The following is an 18,305-nucleotide window of genomic DNA, read 5'->3' on the forward strand; positions in this document are numbered from 1 at the left end:
TTGGCGGTAACCCGCTTATGCTGTCGGCCGGTTGCCACCAGTCCCGTAACACTGATCCACCACCTGATATTGCGGTGCGTTCGGAATATCACAAGTGGCGGCAGAACGGTAAATCCCCATTTCTATGGAGTCCTATAGGAATCCATGGGAATGGGGACACTGAAGCACAGGCAACGTTGCTAACAGTGCTGGTGCTTCAGTGAGAGAGATATGGTGGTAGGGGTCTGAAAATCCAGCAGATCAGGCGTGCTGGGGGATCTGTACCCCTACCATCATGTAGTATGGCTGTCCAGAAAGGGTGCAAGTTCATTGCTACCGGCACCCTTATTTCCATACCGCCATACCTGGAATGAAGCCCACTGACTCCAAACTGTCTCCTCCTCACGTAAACTGAACACTTTTTCAAACTGTTTTAGATAGATGGATCGTTTGCTTTATTGTAATCAGGTGTTTCAATGATTCCAATACATCTTTTCCTTTACAGAACCTTCAATCTGCATGCCCTGTGTGTAACAAGCCATGCTTTGCAATAACTTCTCTTGTTAGAATCAAATCCCATTTGAACCTCAGGAAGCAGCGGCTCATCCTCCTGTCTGGTTAAATTACAAGGTAAGGAGCCAAGGTTCCTGCTCATTTATGATCTCCTTGAAGATTTTTCAGTGGGGCATAGCCATGCATTGTATTCATTGCAGGCATCCAATCATTTGCATACAAAATGTGCTTCACTCCCCCAGGATCGGCTAGCAAATTCGAGGACAGATAGAGTAATGCCATTTTTTTTAATTGTATTTGGTTAAAAACCTTTACAAATTCATATACAAACAATATCAAACAATACGTATTCAATGAACTTACACAAATATGATTTCCCTAAAATCAAGTACATAGCAATTACATATTAAAAAAAATATATTCTCAAACAACTTAGTGAATAACATGTTCCTCACAATTAATTTCCTTCAACTTAGAATCAATCTTAGCCAAAGTCAAAGTTAGTCTAATAGTAAGCTTGGTGCTTTCTCCCTACATACATCTCTGTCACAAAGCTTCACGAGACAGAGTAGAAAATGAATTCATAAAGTTCCCGAACATGGAATTTCGCAGGCCCTCGAAATGTTCACAATAGATGACCAGATGTTTGAGGGTCTCAAGGACTGTAGCATGAACCCATTGCAAATTTGTTATCACATTTACCCCATTCTAACAACCTTTCATTTGTGTGAAGTAGGTTCAGTTTGTATCAAAGATATAAATTACGACCTGAAGTAGATGGAATTTGCATAATATATCTTGATCTATTCCCCAATTTCCTTCTAAACTGGGCAAACTCATAATAAGATCTTTATGACCCAATTCTGTCTGCCTGACAGCTCCAATAATACAGGTGCAGTTTCAATTTACAGCTAGGTAAACCCAACATAAGATCTTCCTTCAAGATCCCCAACAATACCATGAGAGCATTCATTTTTTCAGCATAACTTGTTATTGAACTCACACAGCCTAGACTAAGCTGTTCATTCAAATTTCCGTAGAGTGAATTACAAGGTGGATCGAGAATGTTTGCATAGTTGTTTTGTAACCGCCAATTTAGTTTGGCAGAGAATGGTAAAAGACCTAATTTGTGACAAACTATGTCATTAGGAACAGAGGCAGGTAACCCAAGCACTCCTTTCCAGAATCCTCCTTCTAAGGTATCTAATATATCATCCACCTCATATATACATATGTCTAGGATGTAGAGAATAGATGGCTCAACTTTTAGAAGGTAAAACTGAAGGACAGGCAGAAGTGAAAATCCACAGTATTTCCCCATAATTAGTCTCATTTGAGAGACTAAAGGTTTGATTTTGCCTTGGATTGTTTCTTTCCACCAGCCTTTGAAAAGGAGTCCAATAAAGGATATCCCAAATATTTGATTTCTTGTGCTATAGGAATTTGCATACCATCAATCATCCATTTGTAGGAGCATCCTTTTTTCCCATCAGTTAATATCAGAATTTGAGATTTGGACTGGTTAACCCTTAGATTATGGGCTGCAGCATAACAAGTAAATGCATTGATCATATTCTGCAGCCCAAATGGAGTTTTGTCAAAGATAAGGAGGTCATCAGCAAAACCAATATAATTTACTTTAATACGGCCAATTTTGATTGGATAGATGATTTCATTCACCCAGCATTCCTCCACGTCACAAATATACAAATTAAACAACACTGCTGCCAGTGTGCAGACCTGTTTCAGTCCAATTTTAGAAGGAATAAGGTCAGTGAGCTTACCTTCTTTGTTTAAACGCACTCTATAATTGGTGCGAGAATGTAACAGGGTAATGAGCGCCACCAGATGTTCTGGAAAGCCCATCGCCAGCATTTTAACCCATAATAGTTCTCTCAGCACAGTATCAAACGCCGAACTTAAATCAAGATCTGCCATATAGACAGCTCCCATATGGTTATGTTTGGTGTTACATTGTACATGTGATACCAGAGTAGCATTGAGAGAGCAACCCATGTGGAAACTAAAGCCTGTCTGAAATTTACAAAGAATAGCATTCTTTTTTATATATTCTTGGAGTTCTTCAAGGATTAACTGACAAAAAAACCTTCGAGGATGCATCTGTTAGGGTAATAGCTCTGAAGTTCCCAGGGTCATTGATGCAACCTTTTTTATAGATAGGAATAATAACTGCTGAACGCCATGATGTAGGTATGGCTTGTGAGTGAAATATACCATCAAATGTATGTTTCAGAATCATTGTCCATAGATGGATATCAGATCTAAATAAGCATGCGGGAATACCATCTGGTTCAGTAGCCCTTGAAGGGTTTAATTTCATAATTGACCTTGATATATCTTCCAGGCACCAAGGAGAATGAGTCAGCATGGCTTTTTGATGATCAATACTAGTATAATTTGGACATTGATCTGGTAAGGTGTATTTAGACTTGATGTAATTAACCCACTGATTAGCTGATATACCATTTTCCTTTCGACCCTCTTTTGAACCATTTATCAACCTTAGGATTTACCAGATTTCACGTGTATCACTTTTAAGTATAAGGCACCTCATATTCTGGTTATCATTTAAATAGAGTTTTACTTTTAAATTATTCACTACAGTTTTGTAATTGTAGAGAATCTTCTTTTTTTAAAAATAATAATTTCGCGGGTCAAGTGATAACTTAGAAAGTTGTCATATCTTATAGTTTTTGAGCTTCTTTAATCTAAAAATGTCTATATTAAAGATATGTGTGTGCTGTTTTTTATCAAGAGCAGGTTTTCTTTGCATGAACCCCAGTAAGTGTTAGTCTATCCTCTTTGAAATGATTGAATCTAATCGTACCGAATCAAGATGGAAAGCTGACAAGATTATATTCATTTCTGCATCGACTTTAATTCGACATGTTAGCTGATGGCAGGTTGAAGGGTTCCATCTGACCGATAGGCCTACCCGATCATTTTCTACCAGTTTCAGAATTTGATTAGAAATAAAACTCCAGCAATCTAATCGCAATTTTAGAGCAATTGCATGATGGTCGCCAAATCCCAACTTCTTTATATATCAACAGTATCAGATGAATTATAAAGTATCGAGGATTTAAAAAAATGGTCAATGTGCGAGTACAGTCCTCCTCGTGACCATGTATAAGTGGAGTCTTTCTCTCCTGTAGGGACTACTTGAATATCCCAATTGAGGAAAAAGTCCACCCATTTTTTCCCGTTCTTTACAGTATTAGAAGAAGTTAAAGATTGCCGTTTATGAAACAAACAGGAGGAATTAAAATTGCCTCCCACTACAACTCCTATCTGGGCATGTCGAGTGAATGCAACTTCTAAAATTGTGCCCGAAGTATCAGTGATTTCATTGAACGTAGTTGTGCTCCTATTCCAATAAATGCACATAAAGAGTAAAGGATTATCACATAATAAATCGGGGGTTAGTTCAATGGCTATTACAGTTGCATCTTTGTAAACAAGTTTCATGATACATTTACAGGCATTGTGAACAAGAATTGATAACCCTCCAGAAGGTCTACCCTTTGCCCCTCTAGTGGCAGGTTGTGAGTGACCTTAGAATCCTTCCACAGTAAAATGTGTTACATGCATAGTTTCTTGTAGTAGGATAACTGCAGGATGGGCATTTCCATCAACGGTGCCCCACCATCGATTGAAATTAGCCAGCCCACAGCTATTCCACGAGAAACATTCAAACAGTATTTCATGCTGCACAAAGCTAGGGTGGCGCTACCAAAGTCGTCACAGGCACCATTGTGGATGAGTTATTATATCCAGAGAGTACAGCAGCCATGGCTAATATCTGCTTAACAAAATCTTTGTTCATCTGTGGTAACTGAACAAGCTCCGTAATTTGATTTTACATTTATAGGGGGAGCAATTGGTTTTTCCAAGAAGGTTTTGGCCTCTAATTCAGAATGTATAAGGGATGGGGTCAATCCAATGTACTCAAAATTCGCTTTCTCCTCCCAGACCAATTTCATAATTATGCTGGAGTAGAATCCACATGTCATCCTATTGTTGTGATTGGTAGCTTAACTTACCCAATCAATATGTTCTGAACATAGTGTTCTTACACAAGGAATTGTATGGAAAGCTTTTAACAACGAAGATCGATTCAGATTTAGTTTGGCATTCATTTTTGGATCACTTTCCCATCCCAATATAAAAGACTGGTCTTGATTTAGGTCAAGATCATGGATTACATCTTTTTGTATAATACTTATACCACTTGTATATATCAATAACCTTTTCTTTTGGTATCTCAACCTTTATCGATGGTGTTCTTGCACCAGTATTGCCAGGTAGATCCTTCACAGGATGCACAGTCTCTTTGGATCGTAATGGATCCCTACCCAAGACCCCCATCATCCATGGCTCACCAGAGGTCACTTTATCAGCTACCCCCCTACCTCTCGCCTCTGATTTACTAGCCATTACTTCATTTTTTTTTAATTTTTCTTTATTCTTTATTTATTAAATGTTGTTTGCTTGTGAATCATGGGATAGTCCTCGCTATCAGGATTGGGATGCAGTGTGGTTTGGGGCTCCATAAGTTTCCATCCACTGCGTAACCCATTCACCATTCTGAGGCGAGCGTAAATGAAATGACACGTTATTCGCTCAGAAAGTAAATGGGAAACTAGAAAGTAAATTGGCAGCCTAACACAGTTTGCCTTTAACCACTAGTGCAAAAAATAGCATAGTCAGCCCAAAAATTACAAAAATCTACTCACAATAGACTAAAGTCAAGGGCCCCTAGCACCTGCCGCACCGCTGAACAGCCCAACAGCACTTGCAGGGCACTTCCAGGTGCGCGTGCAGCCGAGATTTATGCAGTGCTTTGGGTCGCGGGAGGCGGGAGGTAGGGGGCGTGGCACGCATGCAATGGATCTGCAAGAAGAAAAATAAGTATGCATGAGAAGCCCGCCAAAAATGCTCACTGGAGCTGAAAGGGAACTTAGAACTTTCCACAACAAACACTGTAGATAAGTCAGACAAGTCAGCAAAGGGGATCAAAATATCTCAGCAAACATAAAGCAAAGTCAATGTAAGAGTAAATAATTACTCTGGAGATTGTAGTACAAAGTCCCGTTTTGCCGCTGTGGAATGGCTAGAACTTCCTCTTGTCCATGGAAGCCTTTGTCAAGACAGTGTGTAAAGAGGTTTGTAGACAAATCAAGAGAGGCGAGCACAGTAGAAACAATACGACCAGCCCAACAGCACTTGCAGGGCACTTCCCGGTGCGCGTGCAGGTGCGCGTGTACCCGAGATTTATGCAGTGCTTTGGGTCGCAGGAGGCAGGGGGTATGGGTGTGTGGTATGCACGCAATGGATTATGGAAATGGTAGTACAAAGTCCTGTTTCGCTGCTGTAGAATGGCTAGAACTTCCTCTTGTCCATGGAAGCCTTCATCAAGACAGTGTGTAAAGAGGTTTGTCAGCAAATCCAGAGAAGCGAGCACAGTAGAAACAATACGACCAGCCAAACAGCACTTGCAGGGCACTTCAAAGACCAGTGCCCTTTAACAAATCAGAACAAAGTGCATCAAATTCCAAAACAATTCTGTCCCCCTTTGCGTCAATAATGATCTTTAAATCGGAAAACGGAGAAGTTTTAAATCTTATAATAAAAGTCAAAACATTTCCGTTAAGCCCTGTATTTTTAATGAACAGAGGCCAAGTTCATATCTGATAGTTGCCAAAGGGACAGAACTCTGCACCCTCAGGACTCTGCTCCAGTGGTCGAAGTGTAAGAAAAGAAGTAGTGGAACTATGTTCCCTGCTGGCCTGCCCCGCTCCTCACAAACCCCATTGCCCTGCCCCCTCCCACCCACAATACAAACCCCCAAACACATTTGCCTGCTGTTTAAGAGAATGGTCAGTTCAGTGCACTGAAAGTGCACGTTTTAACTTCTTCCTACACTGTTATTTTAAAACGAAACTGTTCCGGAACGGTTTCTTTTTAAAATAAAAGTATAGGAGCTGTAAAACCTAATTTAAAAAAGTAGAGGAGCACCGCTCCCGACCGCTCTCGCTCACTTTGACCACTGCTCTTCTCCACACAAGTCCTTCTAAAAGTACTAAAAAATCTAAAACCCAGGTAATGAAATCGTTTTACTCTCTCTAAGCAGTCAGGACCTACTCCCTAATGACATTTTGTGCATTGAGAGCATTTCGTTTTTTATTGTGCACTGCATCACTTTTGTTTTGTTTGTGATGATTTTGAGAGAGTGAGACTGTGCATAGTTAGTAAAGGCACTGAGTAGATCCTTCAATCCAATATCTGTGCAATCGAATATCAAATAATCATCAATGTAAGCCATCCATATTGGTTTTTAATTGTGTATTTTAGGAGTGGCGAATGCTGTATTAGCCAAAAAGTCTGACATATAGAGGCTAAACAGGAAGGGTGCCAAAACGCAACCCTGCCTGACCACTCTAAAGGTTGGAACTATAAGAGACAAGAACCCTGTCTGATTCAATCTTATGTGCACATTATATGAACTATTGAGTCCAAATAGTAGCCACAGCAACCTCTTCGGAATTCCGCCAAAAGGCCTCGATCCACCACATCAAATGCAGTGGACAGGTCAATAGTGGCCACGAAGATTCATATTTCTTATACCAGACATGGTTCAGAATACTCTTCTGGGTGAAACCATTTAAGGAAGTTCCCAGAATCTTACGAAATCCAGTCTGCTATTTTGTGAATATATTCTGGGATTTTTGCCAACTCTCGAAATGCTCCAACAGCAAGCCCGTGAACACCTTGCTGTTGGTGTTGAATATGTCTACAGGTTGATAGTTCTGGGGCCCCCAGTGTGATCCCTTCTTAAATAATGGTATAATATAAACTGTTGACCAAGTACTGGGAAAGCTACATCATTCTGCCACATGCTCAAACAAATTTGACAGAATCTGACTCCAGGAAGAAGTGTTACCCTTGAACAGAATATTGGAAAGAGTATTTTGGCCTCAGGTTCTCAAAGTGCAATTCTTTGAACTGATATCCTCACTGTGTTCTGGGTCCACCATCAACCTTCAATTTTCAACCTGGGAAACTGAAGCTACACTTTCCCTCCCACCACAGGATTCAGACATAGCAAATAACTCATGCTAGTGAGTCATCCAGACCTACTCAGAGACAGAGTTAATTTGAAGGTTCAGTTGCACAGTGTTGGAGTCGCTCAAAAATCACCAAAAGGTCTGCATGTTTTATTATGCAGGGCTAAGAGCATACATTCTGCATTTCTCTGACTCCTTATGGCTATATTGCCCCAAAGTCAGTTCCTGTAGGACTATTTCACTCTCTTAATTCTAGCCTGCACATCTCGCTGAGTTAAACCACTAAATGTATTTAGAATTATTTGTTTCCTCATGTCTTTTTTTCATAGAGATTTGTGTCATAGGAATGTGGGTGGAACTTAATTCGACCACAACTGCCACCCTTCAAGCACACCAGACTAAATTCAAGACGATCTTCCACAAATCCCCCATAATTCTCCACTGTCAATGTGTCAAATTGACATTCTCGATGAGGTGTGGCTGAGGAATATTTTTAAGGCTTCATTTACTTTGAAAAATGAACTCGCATTACAGGAAATTCTGTTTCCAGCTGAGTTGGCCCTCAATTCCACTGGCATGCTCTACTGTTGGTGGGTTCTTCGCTGCAACCTCGAGACTGAGACAAGCATGCAATGATCACTAAATTCAGAGTATAGAATTTGAAAGGATTTGCAGCTGTCAAACCGCCCCTTGCAGGCAAATATATAATCAGTTTTTGAGGTTGGCTGGCCATTCAACCATGCTCTTTTACTGGGTATACCCTCAAGAAAAGTACCATTGAACATGGAGAGACCCAGGCCACTCAATCTCTTCAACCAACGAGAGCCATGCAGTTCCTTCCCTGACTTGTTCGAAAATGATGACAACGCTGATTCTGATGGTATGCAAGTTGATTAAGATCACCTGCTTAAACAATTTCATACCAGTCAATAATAGTGAGAGTTACTTGTTCAATGAAATCAACCACCCACATGCAAGTATACATTCACTATCATTATATCTGCTACAATTAAAGTGGTTAGCCTAGCATGGGTGGTGAAAACGCCGTAACAAACATCAATGGAATTAATTAATGACATTTCCCTGCAAGATTTTACCAGGGTTAACAGACCGCCAAAAGGGTGACCATGAAAACCCCACTTATCGGCTTGTAAGCTCGTCACAAATCCATCAAAAGAGGGCTCCTTGAGAAGCCAGGTTTCTTGTAAACAACTATTTTATTTGGTTTTAGGAAAAAGTCTGAGTGTTCCACGAGAGAAGAGTCAAATCCCAAGCTAGGCAGTCTGTGTTAGGGGAAGGGCAATGAAGGATCCTGGCTCAATCTCGATAGAGAGCCTGTTTGCCATGACCAGTCCCTCATCTGCTCCACACTATGTGGCCTGGGTTTGAAAAGTTGCAATTCCCTTGCAGGCTCCTTTCCGGGATCCAATGAAACAACAATTTCACTTGGCAAAGGAAAACTCTGAGTCTCACCATCAGAGTAGGGGATTCTTTCAAGAAAATGTGAAATATCAAAGCCAAGCACCTCCATAGAATACATTTAGTTAAGGATGGAGTCCAAAATCGTCTTACAGCTTATGCATATTATTTCACGATCAGTCTGATAAGGATTGATCAAGTACACCTGAACCAAATGCCTGGAGGTAATGGCCGGCAAATTGGTAATCTCTGCAAGGAGTCGCAAGATGCTAGCCCTATTTAAAACCAGGTGCTTGTTATCAGGGAGGACGCTTTCAATCAAGTCCCTACATTCAGACTCCTTCTTGGTATCTTGGTACTAGGGATATCAATCTGAAGATGCTGAGTTGCGAGGAACACCCGAACCAAGAGGATCATGAGGTTTGAGGACTATATCAAATGAGACAACTCTTTTAGAGCTTTTCAAGATACTATATGTCTGATTATGCTTTTCCAAAGTCAACCTTCCCCCAATTGCCGGGCAGTGTCTGTGTTTTGCTAAGAGCCAATTCATGAACTGCTTACGCAGGGAGGTTCAATACCCATTGTTGAGGCTTTAGCATGAGAATATCCAAGTCAGGCCTGTTGGAATCATGCAGAGAGGGGAATCTCTGAGAATACTGTACCATGCTCAGGTCACCCATTGTAACCTCTAGGAACCCTCTACTAGATTGAAGCTGGATAAGATGACATGGCCTCTTGCTGAAACAAGTAATTCTGTATTGGTTTAGGGATAGGCTGAGCAGCTGTTGACCTAGGGCTCACATCAGTGATTTTAACATCAGTAATCAATGGATCAGATCCCATGGCTTTGATCTTGTTGGCCTCTACCACAGGGATCACCTCTGCTACTTTCTCCAGGATTGCTTTCACTGAGGGTTGCTTTTACAAGGAATGCATGCACTTCTTTGAGGCCTGCTTGTTGAAGTTCTGTGAGGGTGTGCTCTTTGTTTTCTTAACCTGTTTACAGAGTTTCCTCTTTGTTGTTAACCAATGAATGACCAGAGAACACATTGAGGGCCGATGAGACAAAGGGTAAATCATCCATTTCACCAATGGAAGCGGGAAGATTTACCTGAGTGGGAGATCAGTGAATTAATATCTTCTCAACTTCCACATTCACAACTTCCATTGGCAACTGAGCCCAGGAGCAAGCAACTGCCACAGCACCTCCCATTTGATCTTCAAACACATCTCTTTGTCCTTGAAAGCTGGGCCACAATCTTGAATTCCCCTGTGGTTCTCTCAGAGGTCCTTTGAGCAGGACTGGAGTCAAGCAGATACAGCCTCTTTTGTCGGGTACCAAAATAGGCAGCTTCTGAAATGGCAGATTCTGCTGATTAGACAAGAAATCCCTCACAAAGACTTGGGGCCTCATTACGACCCAGGTGGTAAGTTACCGCCTGGGTCGTACCTTTACCACCATGGCGTAAACTACGTTTACGCCATGGTGGTTGGCGGACTTACCGCCCCATTCCGAGGTGAGTGGGGCGGTAAGTCCCCATTAACCCATTTACCCTTCCCCATTCCCATTTTTGCCCCATAGGGCATAATGGGAGTGGGGAAGGCGTTAATTACGCCACCGTAAATTACGGTGGCGTAATTAACAACAAGGTCCCTTAGCGGCATGGATTTTAACACCTGCTAAAAGCAGGTGTTAAAACCTCCATGGCACTAAGGGACCTCGGAATCAGGCGGTAAGGGTCGGCGCTGTTTACGCTGCCGTAAACCCCTTACCGCCTGGGTCCTAATGAGGCCCTTGATGTTTTCAAATTTAGATAAAAGTGACCCCAAAAAGAAGAATTAATTTTTGGTTTCAGCTTTAATTCCTTCATACAATTATACCAAAACGCAAAGTGCCTGATTAATTTCCACGAAGCTATTCTCTTGACCATCTGTCCCATGTCTCTGGTCCATCTGTCGAAGACCAGCCAATAATCTCCTTTGAGGGGCTTGGGTTGGAGGCGACAAGAAAGAAGAAAACAGAGAGTCTGACTTCAACGGGTCTATCATTACAGTGTTAGGAGGAGCCTCAGGCATATATGAATCGTTTACTGATTCCACCGCTGCATTTAAAACGGATGGCATCGAGCACTCACTCGGTTCGATTCTTAAAGCACTGGGCACAAGTGGCAATTCTGCAGCTTACAACTGAGTATTTGTATTTGTATTTTATTTAGGCATCTAGGCGCATAATCTTAGCGAACACAGTTTCAGTTACATACAAGAGCATCAGAGAGTGGCTCAACCAGTTTACAGACAACATGCAGGTAGGACCAGTTTACACACAGCATGCTGGTAGATCTACAGAGTGGCAATAATATGTACAAAATAGTATGTCAGATGAGATATACAGGCAAGGGAGTCACCAGGCTATCTTACCACTGGGTTGCCGCAGGTGAGGGGGCTAGGAAAAAGTATGAAAGCAATAAGTTAGGTACGGGAGATATATACAATGAGACATACAAGCATTATGAACACATGCTCAGTGATAGGGAGCAAAAGTGAGAAACAGCGAGTGAGTATCAGAGGTTGCCCGGCAAGTATATCAGATGCTTTGTGTAAAAAGCCATAATTTGGTTTTACTTTTAAATGATTGGAGGGAAGGCTCAGCTCTAATAGTGTTGGGGAGAGAATTCCAGAGCTTGGTGGCCAGGACAATGAAGCTCACACCACCCGCTTTTTGTAGTTTGAATCTAGGAAGGGATAGGCTATGGGTTTGGGCTGCTCTCATGGGTCGGATGGAGGTGTGAAGTGTGAAACAGTTGGATAAGTAGGTAGGGTGATTCCAGCAGCACTGTCGTGACAATGGCTGCAGGCTGCAGTTGATGACTTCAGCCCCCCAACAGAAGAGAAAAAAGCTGTTATTTTTGAAGGTTGGGATAGAAGCACTGATTTCTTGCTGTTGTTACTCTTAGACTCAGTATTTTCAGGGGTTAAAGTCTTGAGAGCATCCAGTGCTGGAGGGTTACCACAAGGGCCACACAAAATAGCACGAGTTATAAAAGATCAGAGGGACCTTCCCCCATAGATTGAGGTAGTGGAAGGGTTACGTCCAAAAGCATTTCTTGGTCCAAAATCAGAGAATATCACGATGTCGGATCGGGCATAACTACTCTGCTCCTTGAATTGCTCCTAAGAATGTTCATGTGCCGAATTCAGGAAAGCAAAACGGATGGAAGGTGTATTTCCTCTCAATACATGCAGTCAATTGTAAAATAAAATAAAGGAACTTGTACCTCAGAAGCATTTGGTCACCTTCTTCAGTGGTCTTGCCATGTGTAGAGAAAAAAAAAAGAGAAACAAGTGGAAGAACCATGCAGTATATCTGTCCAATGAACAGAATCCCACAACTCCTGTCACTACAGCACTGCAGAATCTCTAAACTGTGATCTCCCACACTCACTGTGTGCTTTCTGCAATGCATTGAGTTTTTGTAGCTACGCAAACCTCCAGGCAGTAGGCAGGAAAAAAAGACTGCTGCTGTTGCTGGAAACGCTGGGGCACTCTGAGTGGCAGCACCTCCTGCTAAACTGCACTCTCCCAGACTCACTGCATGCGTACCGCGCTGCAGGTAGTTTTTGTAGTTTAGTCTACCTCTAGGTAGTAGGCAGGAAGAAAAGACTGCTGCTGGACACGCTGAAACAGATGGTGAGAAAGCGTTTGATTGAGTTAACTGGAACTTCTTATATGCAGTATTCAAGAGGATGGGCTTTGGAGAGTCGTATATAAACTGGGTGAAATTGTTGTATTCGAATCCATCTGTTGATGTGATTACAAATGGTGATTACGAATTACCTATGTGCTCAGCATGTTACCGTTGCATATTGCAAAAATAAAGTGGAGGGAATTTGATGTTCTCCTGCAGAGTTTTCTTTTGGATGATGAACCGCCTAGAATGAAACTCTGGAAGCTGCAATTACCTAAGGAAAGAGGGGGCCTAGGAGTACCGAACTTTCAAACATATAATCTTTCATTTACGGGTAGATATTTTGCATCACTCATGGACCCAGAACCATACGAGTGAGTTGCAACCCTGCAATAACAAAGAAAAATAAGATGCTTTTCTAGCCGGATTGGTTTTTTGGAGGAGTTCAATTGGTAGGAGACCTCAGGAGAAACACCAGATGGTTGTCATTAGATCAAATATGAGCAACATGGCAGAAACCGAATTGCACAACAAGTGATTTCCAAAGACTTAAAAGACCAATTGGAGACATATCTGAGGATAGGGACATTGATTTTGGTAGTCTTAATGCACTAGCAAAAGTGGAGGGTCATTTAGCAAGTAACTATAATAGATTTATTGTATCTAAGGCTAAAGCAATATTGAGTTATTAGAGGAATGGACAAAGAAACTGCCGTATGAACTGTCCGAGGAGCGTTGGATGAGAATTTCTAAGAATGTGTGTGTCTCCTCTGTGAGCCTGGGAGAAAGATCCAGATAAATCAAAATCTTGAATAGGGTTTATTGGACACCACAGCGATTATACAAACAACGACTGTCTGACTCTGTTAGTTGCCTGGGCTGTTCTCAAAGAGTGGAAACATTGTAACACATGCTTTGGGAATATGTCAGGGTAAGACATACAAGGGGGTAAACTTTGAACAATTCTTAACAATATATTGATGGCTTCTTTGTACTTTGATTTTTATAACACTGATCCTACGAGTTGATGATATGTTAGGTGACTTGTGTACAACCCAAAAGAAGTGGCTGTTCAGAAGAGTAATGATGGCTAAAAATCGAACATTGAGTTAATGGAAGTCGAAGGTATCGCCAAATGAGGAGAATTGGTTGAATGAAATGTCAAAACTTGCTTTTATGTATTTATTTATTTATTAATTGTACATTTGTTAGGCGCTTATTCAAGTACATGGTGTTTCAAAGCACCCACAGGGCAACAGGGAGGGAACATAGGAAGGAAGTTAATGAAGGATGGCAGATGCTGGTCAAAGAGAAGGAGGTTGGGTTGCGGACCCAGAACCGAGATTGTGCCAGAGTGGTTGACATTCATTATACAGTGGGGTGATGAGAAGCCTGCCAAGAGGACTTCCCACTTGCTGCAACCATTAATGGGAGAGGATGAAAAAAGGGGAGAGAGTAGAGATGAGACGAGGAGCCAGTAGGTCTGGGGAGGGGACAGAGAGGAGGATATCGCTGAAGTCCTATCTGGAAGTTGCACTGACATAGGTGTCTGTGAAGGGTAGGTCAGGGTTAGTGGCCAGGATGTCCTTTTTGTGCTTTTTAATTCTGGACTTGGTGAGAGAAGGAGGGTAGGTGATAGTGTAGCAGTTAGAGCAAATAGGGGTGGCAGAGGATAGTTGAAGGAAGGGGTGGCTGCACTGTACAATCCTAGTCCATTTCACCAGGTAGCCTAGTAGTTACAGAGAGGCATAATAAGCAATGCAAAAAGTGATGGGCAGGATGTGAAAAACACACACACCTAGATTTGACAATCAAACAAGGGTACAAAATGCAATGCAAACAGTGCTGGGCAGGATGTTAAAAGCACACACACCTATATTTGAGAATCAAACAGGGCACAACATGCAATGCAAAAACTGGTGGGCAGGATGTTAAAAACACACACAGCTAGATTTGAGAATCAAACAAGGGCACAGAATGCAATGCATAAGAGGCAGAATGTGTGAGTCAAGGCAGGCAGGAGGAGGCAATTGAAACTACAGCCATCACTCACGTGTCGATTGGCAGAGAGCATGGAGCTGCAGAGGCTCAAATTCAAATTCAAATTCATCTAGAGGCTGCTTCATAGTTCATTTGTGGGGTGTAGAGATGGGTGCCCTTCTCGGCCAGGACAAGCACACACAGGCACCTTCATGCAGTGCCTTAGTGCTGGGACTGGCTTAAATGCCTGCCAGTTCCCTATTGGCCGGATGAAGGTGCTGGGGGCCAATCACAATCGAGGCGACATAGTTGCAACAGCAACCCTTAGAGGCATGGCTGTGCTGATGAAAAGGGTGGCCATCATCATGGTTTGGGGGCTATGTGGCCCAGATGCCAGCACGCAGTTGCTCCTATGCACTTCTGACAACCAAAAGTCTGCCTCACCCTGCTGTCATGCGAGGATCCTCTGGTGTGCCAAGGTCCTGGAAGGCGCTCCTAGTAGAATGACTCCCTTGCAGGTGCCGGCTGTGTGAAGCTGGGGGCTTGGGGAGGTTCGCTAGCTGCAACCGCCGACTTGAAGAGTCTGTCCAAGAAGAAGGCATAGACAGGCACCTTCATGCGGGGCCTTAATGTAGGGGCCGGCTTCTACACCTGCTGGGTCCCTATTATAATAGGTTATTTATAATGCGCTTAATACGCAGAGGTTTCTAAGTGCGGATCCAGGTTTCAAACCTGTGTTGCTCCGCGTCGTCTTGCTTCCAAGGCAAGCGCGTTGCCCATGAGCTATCCACCAAGATGAGGGTGCTGGAGGCCAATCACAACCGAGGTGACATGGTTGGAGGCACCGCTGTGCTGATGAAGAGGGCCGCCATCATCATGTGCAAAGTTCTGCCTTGCACTGCACGCTCACCAGATTTGTCCGGGTCTTGGGGCTATGGAGTCCAGGTGCCAGCATGCAGTTGCTGCAAAGCACGTTTGACAAACAAAAAGTCTGCTTCATCCTGCCATCATGCGAGTATCCTCCGGTGTGCCAATGCCCTGGAGGGCCCTCTGAGTAGAATTACTCCCTTGCCGGTGCTGGCCGTGTGAAGTTGGGGGGCTAGGGGAGGTTCTCTAGCTGTGACCGCTGACTCCGAGAGTCTGTTGAAGAAGCTGTTAAAGGGCGCTATGCAATCAGAATAAGAGGGCACTGTTTGAGAAAATTTGGGGTAGATTTTTAGATCTGTACTGACACTATATTTTTGGTTGTTGGGGTGAGAGAGGATGTATTTTGTACTGTTGTAAAATGTATCCATTGTTAAAAAAAACAAAAAAAAAAAAACAAAGCCAAGGTTTGTCTTTAAGGTTCCATCCTCAGTGAGGGTGGTGTCTCGTCTTCCAGGGTAGGATTTGTGAGGTGTCCATGGCCCTGTAATAAGTGTTCTCTGTCAGCTTGGCATTTGTTGGCTCTCCTGGTTGCTGCATCCTGCACATTTACTTGGGGCCTTTACCCATTTGAACTGGCAACCACGTTGTGCGAGGTCGGACCTAATGCTATTTGATCAATTTGCTGCCACATGGTTGGGTTTGTGAAGAAGCAGGGACCTACTCTCACCTTCCCCACCTTGATCCCCTCAATGTTCTGTTTATCCATCTATTCCACCATGCCTTCCTCGTGGCTGTACTTTCTGTATCCTTGTGTGGTCATGACAACTCCTTCCTCAACCCTAGTCTGTACCCTCACTAAACCTAATGCTTTCCTCACCAATCATATTATCTTGACTTACAAAAGTGACATTTTCCCTCTCCATCTCTCACCTCAGGCATATTACACCTTATTTTTGTTTTAAATTTGCGCTCTGCGGTAGATGCATCCTACAGTAGGCCAGTCAAGTCGTTTTGTAGGATGCACAATTTTGGAGTCGATCCTATATTTGAATGGGAGCAAATGCAGGGCATTCAATGCAGAAGTGATGTGTCCCACTAAAGTAAGACCAAGCCCCAGCCAAGCAATGTTATTTTGAATATGTTGCACAGTGTGGACAAACTAATTCAGGGGACCAAAGTAGAGATGTTGGTAATATTACAACACGGGCAACTCTACTGCTTTGGAGACTTCACCTTTATGTTGCATGTTGAACTAAGGAACATGTGCAAAAGCATGTGGAGATAGCAGTGACAAGGGTATTGTACCTCTTTGTGTAACATTCATTTGACAACCAAATTATTGGAATGTGAAATGTATGACTAGACTTCTACCTTTGTTTTTTCCCACATGGCAATCAAGCCTTCTTTGATGTGATGCACAATGTGTATCACACAAGTTAGGATAGAAGATGACTGGGAATGCACACAGTTCATTGGTAAAGACATGCTCCAGGCCCACGATGCCTTTTAGTGAATCCAAGCACAGGGGAGCCAGCAGAATGTAAGAGTGTATCTTGTTTTGGTGAATCAATATGGCGATCATGTCTTCGCTGATTAAGAGATGAAAGCAGTTGTTAGCTCCATGGAAGACAACGAACATGTTTTCCTGACTAATACACATCTATCATTGACCGTGTGTGTCTGTATGCGCGCTGCATTTATTTATCACATGATGATTGTGTAGATTAAGAGGCAGGGTCTGAGGTCACGAACTCGTAGGAATTATGTGAAGGCACACCACGTTGAATTCACAAGCACATTGGTTGTGCCCTAACAAACTTTGAACAGGTACTTTCAATGTAATAGATAACATTTTAACAATGCAATTTCAATGACTAAGAACCGTGGGTTAGCTTGGAAACAAGCAAGCTGTTAAAATGAGGCTACTTCAATATCACAATACCAGTACAATGGTACAACCAACACTGCTAATGAAAGTTTACTAATATTACTTCGAGAAATAGTCGACCGCGAGAGTGAAATTCGATATGGCGGGGTGTATTTAAATGATAATTGGGTACTCTTCAAGTACAAAGCAAAAGTTAAGAATCATGTGTAAATCATATGCTTGTTTTTAGATTGCTTAATCCCTTCCATACATATATTAAGAGCATTGTAAAACAAAGATGCGATTCTCTGTTCACAAGTCTGACTAAATCTTCACATTATGCTAACACACATCTGTTCTTTAAAGCAAACGCGAGGACGCAATCTGCATTTATTACAAAGCAGCAGCGAGCGCAACGGCATTGAAATATGCTTTTGTTTTTTATGTTGCTTGCTTCAGCAGCATCAAGGTCCAATGTTAATTAATTTTCCAACTGTTATACTAACAATTAAAATCTTACTTCAGAGAACTTGGCCCAGCATTAAAGCATCTCCCTTATATTTTCTGTTTTTATGAGCTCTGGAGTGAGACATCGGCTCTTAGGCAAAACAAGTTTACTATACCATTCTACATCAAGTGCATTTCTATTTTATGAGATGCTACTGCAAGTTAAGTTGTTCCTCAGTTAATATGCACAAGGTATAAAGGGAAATGGTGCAAGCTGGTTGTATACTGAGTGGAATTCTTATAAGGCGTTGCTTCAGGTTAACTTGAAAAGAAAACAACACGTGCAGTAGCAACTTTTTAGAGGTGACCCTTCTTGCAGTCTTCGAATATTCCAATTGCGATTCTATGACAAGACTGGAGGCGAGCATTATGCTTCACTTCTTTAATTCACTACTCT

This window comes from Ambystoma mexicanum, chromosome 5p, assembly GCF_040938575.1.
Source record: "Ambystoma mexicanum isolate Mex_15411 chromosome 5p, UKY_AmexF1_1, whole genome shotgun sequence".
NCBI classification, from domain to species: domain Eukaryota; kingdom Metazoa; phylum Chordata; class Amphibia; order Caudata; family Ambystomatidae; genus Ambystoma; species Ambystoma mexicanum.